The following is a 7897-nucleotide window of genomic DNA, read 5'->3' on the forward strand; positions in this document are numbered from 1 at the left end:
TTTTTTTTCATTTTTTAATTACAAAATGGCGGCTTCAGAGTCCATTCTCGAAGGTCCGATTTTTTCGGGTTCCAGTAAACGGGCTTACCAGTACCGCCCCTAGATTTGAACCTGGAACAAAATTTGAAATGTTTTCTTTAATATGTGCCATAAACTACTGAACCACATAGGGGAATTCAAAAATATCGTTTTTTAAAAAAATGGCGAGCATTTGAAAAAAAAATTAATTTTTTTGCATAAAAATGTCATACTAAATTGTTTATAAAAAAAAGTTTATAATTTATCGTAAAATCCCTACGTGGTTCAGTAGAATATATATGTGAGAAGATATCATAAAAATTTCAAAGCTATCGATAAAGATTTGTAAGCGCTAGGAGTACGCCCGTTTTGAAAAACGTTGTTTCGAGAAAAAGCGAGTTAAACATTTTAAGATCAATAACTAAAATATACCTTCAATCTGCGATGCGCCTGCGCCATAAAGTTGACCTTCCAAATTTATATTGAGCTCCTTTTCTTCTTTTCTGCAGCCTCAGTCAAAGATCGGTCCGATAAGTGAATACGGTGTTGGTCTGCCTCGCCGCAGAAATTGTAACAATTTGTTCCAATAGTCATGTCTAAAGCTTTTATAACTTTCATTAGGCTGCTAATACCTCAGCAAATTGCCGTAAACGACCGGTACGAGAATTTTTATGGCCATGAGACATTTTTTTTCTTATTCTAGAGGATTTAAGGAAGGTTTTAAGCTAATAAAAAAAAAATCGATTTTTTTGAAGTCGCAAGGTGGTGTTACCCCTTAATATAAATATGTAAAAACGGATTAAACCATGAAATCCTCAATACATTTTATTGTGCTGTAAAATCTGTATTCTATAATTCAAAATATTTGCGTTTTACTTTTATATAGATTCAATTAGTATACAATGGTTTTAATATGCACTAGTGCGCATTAGTGCGTCCAACCGAATTTGCTATAAGAAAGTATTTAACACATATAATTTCATGAAAAATTATGCCTTATTGTTAATTAAAACGGAGTTAAATTGTGCCGTATATTTCAAGATTATATACATTTACATGAAATATTTACGTATTTTTTGTATTAAATTTAAACGAACCTTTTTCATATAGATACTACAATGTAAAATATGTAAATTTTTTTGAGATAAATTGGATACAGAAAGAATTAAGTAATTAAGTTTTATAATTGTTAATACATCTCATTTTAGTATTGATAAAATATGATATTTATAAATAAAATATGTAACCCATTGCAGATAGAAAGTTTTAGTGCAGTCCAGCGTAACGACGAAAAACGTAGGCTATGCGATGATTCATAGATTTTTAGATAGATATGTCTGTCTTATTGCTGGTACGGTATAAATAAATATGTGTTGTTACCAGAATTGCAACAACTAAGTCCGCATTTGTTGGCAAATTGATGCCTTCACAATATGACAACCTTAGGTAGCAACTTGCCAGTAATTTGCTGATATAATTTTAAAATCTTCATCATATCAAAATTCGTGCTGTTGCCGTCATGTTGCCATAATTAATAATCTATAGGGTCATACAATGCTATCATATTGCCGACAATGCGAGGTAACTTTGATGCTACTATCTTACCGTTAAATTGCTGACAATATATTTATATATTGTTGCTTGCATGTTGCTACGATGTTGGTATATTTGAAATCGTTGATAACAAATATACAAGTTACCACCATCATAAGCAATCATAGTTCTGCATAATTTTACTGAAATGCATTTGGTTATCTGGATTGTTTATATACGTAAAACATAGTTTACATAGTTTACATTGTGTACACGTACACTGTTAAATCTATAGTGTCAAATTTAATTTTACGCCACTGCTCCTACTCAATCATATCGTTATTTTATACTAAAACAATGGTTATATTTGATACTATATAGTGTCAACTTGACACTGTATAGTATCAAATTGACACGATATAGTGTCATATATAAGTATCGTTTTGGTAAAAAATAATCATATATTTAGTAGGAGCAGTGGCGACTCACGTAAGATTAAATTTGACACTATAGATTTAACAGTGTAGATGTAGATTATTATATTTTACGCGTAAACCCACGACTCTGAATTGAAACTATCCAATTATTGAAACGAGTTTAAAATTTAGGATTACAAATTTTCTGTTGTAGAATCCATCCTCGCCATGGATTGTTCCTGCATGGTGAAGTCGGGTACTTGGTCGTCATGGACCGCGGAACTACCGTTTTATAGTATCTTGAAAAATACGTCTTGCGAGATACAAAATCCATTGCGTATGTACGCGCATCGATAGTCATGACACGTACACTTTTAGGAAATATATGTTGAGACGTTCTGAATGGAAAGAGACTCTCTGTGGATATATAATCCACGAATTCCACGATATTCCGCAGCTCTATTTATATTTATTTGGTATCACTATTTATACTTGTCTCGTGACGGTTAGTTTTATCTTAAATATTTTTCTTTTCTGATGTTTAATTCTAGCAGAATTAAAAATAAAATTAATTAATATTATACTTTTTAATGTTACTATGCATTTAATGTACAAATGTATTTGTTGAATTTAATTTGTACCGAAAAATCGTTTAGGTTTATACAAATTTAATCAACTCAGTTTATCCATAAAGAATTTTTGCAATTATAATAGCGATGATACGAAGGACGTATCTTTCGTAAACATATTTCGTAACTGTTTCCTGCTAGAATTAAAAGTAACCTTTTAATATTAGCAACATAAAGTTACTTTTGTTTTTTCTTTGTTACGTTCCAAGGAGACTGGGGATTTTAAACTGTTCGATATAGAATATATGTATAGTCCAACGTTTTGCGCGATACTTTTTTGTGAACGATATTAGAAATATCCCAAACAACACATAGTCCAAAATCAGGACACAAGATGTCTTATATCCCGATTTTGGACATGCGTATTGTCTGGAATCGGGACGTGGGTTTTTATCTCTAACGCCAAAGTGTGTCTTTCCTTCGTCATTTCTTGAACGATATTAGAAATATCGGATCGTAGATTATTTCTGGCGCAAAAAGTGAGTCTTTCTTTCGTCCATTTCCGGTGAAAGACTGCCGATATCTATTGCAATGTTAACAAGACATTGGCGATTAATTAATCAAAATGCGCTGTGACATTGAGACTTGCTTTTGCAACGCAGTCAAAGTCGAGATATTGAGTAACTTATTTGCAAATTTCTATTACTCTTGGCGCACACTTATACGCACGTTTTGTAACTCGTAGAAATGAGGTCTACATACCAAATGATATCGAACACAATATGTATTCTTGACTGATTTCGATACACGCTGCATTTCGAAGCGGCCTTGATACATCAATATATATATATATATTTCGTATAAATAAATAGTTAGATGGTAACAACTGTAATGTTGTTCCCTAAATTGTTGAATAAGAAAAATAAATATTTTATTTATAAACCAAAACATTTCCCTTCTCTTTGTTTAATTGAATATGAAATATACATATAAATCTTTTTTTCAATAATAAAATTACTCCATTTATCTCTATCTATTTATCTCATTCTTTTCAATTATTTTATATTAACTCCCGTTTCTACCAATTAATTTAATTCTGATTCAGCTTATATTCTTCATTTTTTCCTTGTTTTCTAAGAATTAGAAAAAGATGAAAGGTAAGTTAATAGTTAATCTATATTGGAAACGAGTGTAAATCAGTGACAATAGACAGTGAGGATCTGAAATATGATATTTAATATTCACTATATTTATGCCAGTATAATTATAGTTTTCTCTTTATATTTTTTTAACGTTTATAATAAAATTTCCTTACATATATATCTTTTTATAATTTTTATCCACAAAGACATTATTATATCTATCGAGCAAATTCTGTTGGACATTTATCTTCGCGATCTGTAATCTATCTAAACTTTCTCTCTGATAACTGCATTCTATAATATTCAACGCCCTCAACGGATACTTATCGGTAAACGTCCGTACTTATCGGTAAATGTTCCGTCTCGTCGCTAGATGGCGCCATCGTCCTCCTCGCGGAATTCAAAACAGGTTCGTACTTGCACCGCAACCGGCGACCTGTGAGTCGTAAATCGCGCGCGTTTATACTTCTCGCATTTTCCGTTACGAGATTATTTTGATCGTTCGTGAAAGATGCGGCCGGAAATATCGCAGAAGTCGGGATTCTCGACATAAATTAGGTATGTGAGAGCTGTACTGCAATTTCCAATTTGCGTGCATTATTTCTAACGCGACAAGTACGTTCATGTTTGACCGGAACGAGCAATGGAGACTCCTTCCGCCATTATCGTCTTGAATTTTATGTTGATTATTTCGCTGCATAGCACGCGAATAATTTTGATGAAATTATATTAGTATTTTTCATATTTGTATACTTGATACAAGTAGAATTTTAATTTGAAATAGCCGAAACAATCAGCTTGACGTTTTCTTACGTCCTTTTTTATGTCCTGTTTCTTACCTCCATTTTTATGAGAGAGAGAGAGAGGGGAAGATAATTTTTAGAAATTAAATTTTAGAAATAAAATTAGGACAAAAGAAAGTAGAACGCAGGTATTAGATCGCAATAAAATTTATGATATAATTTTAGTATTTAGACCTTATACGTATCATTTGAATGTTTCGACTCTTTTTGGAGCTATCAATGCAGTTATTACTATTGGAGCGATATAATGCTCTTCTAAAAGTATGACACATTTCTCATTTCAATATAGGCAGCCACTAATGGATTGAAAGGTCTAACCTTGAGAGGTGCAAGAATTTCGTTGTTAAATGTGATAAGAAAGAAATTCATAAAAGAGGAACGTGTCATCAATAACTAACAGAAAATCCGTTCACAAGAAACATTTGAAATAAAGTCACACAGATCATTTAAAGTAAAAATTAGTAATATATAATATAAAATAAAACATGTTAATTGTGACAAGACAAAAGTGAGACTAACCAATTTAGAAATTTTTTAAATTAAACTCAAGTGACAATATAAAATTTTCTGTTTGAGTTGTATATAAACACTTGATTTTTGCAAACATTAATTTGTAAATGAAAACTTTAATCTTGTATTATTAATTTGTAATTCTACTACAATCTTTATATCATTATTTGAAAAACCATTCAATAATATAACGATTTTTGAAAACACAGCAATTACTGCCAAAGAACGAATTAATGTTTCTTTTTTAATTATAAAATTCTTTAAATCGTATTTGCCCGTTTTTCAAAATTTATTTCATTTACGGTTTGAGTTCATATTATTCCTGATTAATATATAATCGATTAGTAGATTGTGTTTACGATGAGGTATTTATTAGTATTTATTTTTTTACAAAAACATAATACAAAGTAACAGTAATCGTTACATTGTCGATAACACAGGCCGACGTTTTAAGACTTTTTCTCCTGTTTGAATAAAAGATACCATTTCCGATATATTTTCTCGCGCTGAAGACGAATGCGGTAATGAAATTGTTCTATCACGTCAGGTTTGTAAGAAAAGTAAAGTTAAACGTGTCAAAATTAACGTTTTTTGACATTTGTGATTTTTTTGTTAGAGAAAAATTTTGCGATGACAAATTTTGCCGCCATATTGGATCCTCCATTTTGAATTTCCAAAATTTGACTTCAGATTCGGATTTAATGACCTTAAAAACCTTGCTACTAAAGTCATCACACAGTTCTTAAAACTTTTTCTTCTCAAAAACGTTTTTGGCACAAAACGTTTTTCTTTGTGTGACTACGCAGAAATTATCTCGGTGAAAAAAAAAACGTACGGCGTTAAAAAAATATATTTTAAAGATAAAAGTTGGCACTCTTTAAAATGGCGTAAACGAAAGTAGAAAAAAAATTTACTTCGCTAGCAAAAAATCACAAATATGTCAAAAAATTGAATGTCAATTTTGACACCTTTAACTCCACTTTTCTCACAAACCTGATAGAGCAATTTCATTGCCGGATTCTTATTCAGCGCGCGAAAATACATCGGAAATGGTATCTTTTATTCAAACAGCAAAAATCACGTCGGCCAGTGTAATTAAAGACATACTCTTGTTTATTATGATAAAGTAATGATCCCGTGGGAGCTGTGGAATATTCTTTCGTCTTACCGAGACTCTTGTAATCCCTTCTGCAATCCTTTTGTGTCCACAGCGAAGCGACTTTCACTTTTCTTACGTCGACGATGCGTCTAACCAAGCGACGGCGATTCTTTATCCATGCAAGAAAGGAGGAGCACGCGGTAGAATTTACGTAGCACTTAATCCTGCCGCTTAGAAGGCCTCGGCAAAATCACCCCTACTTCACATTCTCGGGTACTTCCGTTCCTCCGCTCCTTTATACTTGCTCTTTCGCCACTCATCATCCTTGCTTCGCATTCGAGCACCTTCGCTCGCACTTTTCATTAGCTGCCGAGAGCAACGATATCCCTGTAAGATCTATCTTATCAGCGTATATCATTTTTTTCCATCATTTCTGCATTCCTTTGCACGTTGCCAAAAATTAATCAAAATTTAGTAAAGAAAATCTTCAAGATAACTGAACATATATACATATTTTCACATATACATAGATAAACAGAATTGTGCAAAAATATAGATGCAATCTAGATTTCAAAATCACTAATCTCTGAGATCGGTTTGTGTGTTGTAATATAAATAACGTTTGCATCTTTCTCTCTCTTATTATCATAAAATGTTATTTACAAAAATTCACTTAATTTTGAAATGTCATCTTTTTAATTGATATTAAGGTATAAACATCCGTGCCTTTCTATGCAGAAAAGCACTAATAAAAATCAATTAATGAAGCCGCAATAATATTGCAAATTAAAACGTTAATCCGTTTGATGAAATATATCCCGCGTTTTGTACACGCGTGGTAATCATTAAATCAAATATTTATCACGTTTTCACGTAATAGGTGACTCATTGTCAGCAACGTTGATTACACATTTGATTTGTATTCGAATCATCTGAATAGACAATTACCAGTAATTCTACCAATTGAACGCTCTCGGTCACTCGGCGCTTCGAGAGTATCGCGAGAAGGTTCCGCGAAAAGGTTTCGCGAATCAGCTGCGAAGCCAATCCTTTAATCGTCAGTACTAAAATATTATAAGGCGCGTAATCGCCCGCGATCGCGCCGAAATCCGTCAGCTAATCTCTTCACCGTAAAAGCGGTTTTATGTACCTATCTACCGGGAGCTCGACTCGGCCGTTACGCTGGGTGCTTCGCTCTCGCTGCTTTCCGAGATTTTAATGGCAGTCACATGGCAGAGCCAATGGCAGAGCGAGCGAGCGAGCCGGCCGGTACGAGTGTACACATTATTCCGTCGTCAGAGACAACAGAAACGTTAATCTCGGTCGCCAATTATCGGTTTTAGGCGGCACTCTTCGTTGTCTTTCGCCCGGCGCGGAACGGCGCGGCGGCGGGCGTCGCTCGCGCTAAAAACCGCCCAGGCTCGCTTGCTCGCTCGTTTGCTCGAAAGAATGATTAAACGCGGTTCGATTCATCGATTATCGGCTTTACGCCCCGAAGGGAAATCGCTTCGCCTAGTATGCCCCTATATATCCGTTTCCGATTTATATCATGGACTTCAACGAGATGTCCCAAATCCACCGATCTCAATTTCTGATTCCTTGACCAAGCTGGAGTTTTAATGAAGATCTAATGTTGAATATTGAGAGATTGCAGCAATGCATCTAAAATGTGAATACTGTAAATCTTTAGTAAAATCCATCATCCTGATTTTACGAATTCTATTTTAATGACACGGAAAAAAATAGTTTTATTAAAGTATCTATAAAAATTTGTTACAAAAATTTTGTTAGATACAAACTGGAAAAT

General features: G+C 33.3%; 1 protein-coding gene across 1 annotated transcript in view; it reads left to right on the forward strand.

Moving 5' to 3' along the window:
- LOC108720345 (progestin and adipoQ receptor family member 3) overlaps window positions 1-2419 on the forward strand; it is a 10097-nt gene extending 7678 nt beyond the window's left edge. The window contains exon 8 of the mRNA XM_018444308.1: window positions 2182-2419. The gene's annotated coding sequence lies outside the window, so the exon portion shown is untranslated. The remainder of the gene's footprint in view (window positions 1-2181) is intronic.
- Window positions 2420-7897: the final 5478 nt, after the last annotated feature.

Source organism: Mycetomoellerius zeteki, unplaced genomic scaffold (assembly GCF_001594055.1).
Source record: "Mycetomoellerius zeteki isolate Tzet28-1 unplaced genomic scaffold, Tzet1.0 scaffold149, whole genome shotgun sequence".
Classification (NCBI taxonomy): domain Eukaryota; kingdom Metazoa; phylum Arthropoda; class Insecta; order Hymenoptera; family Formicidae; genus Mycetomoellerius; species Mycetomoellerius zeteki.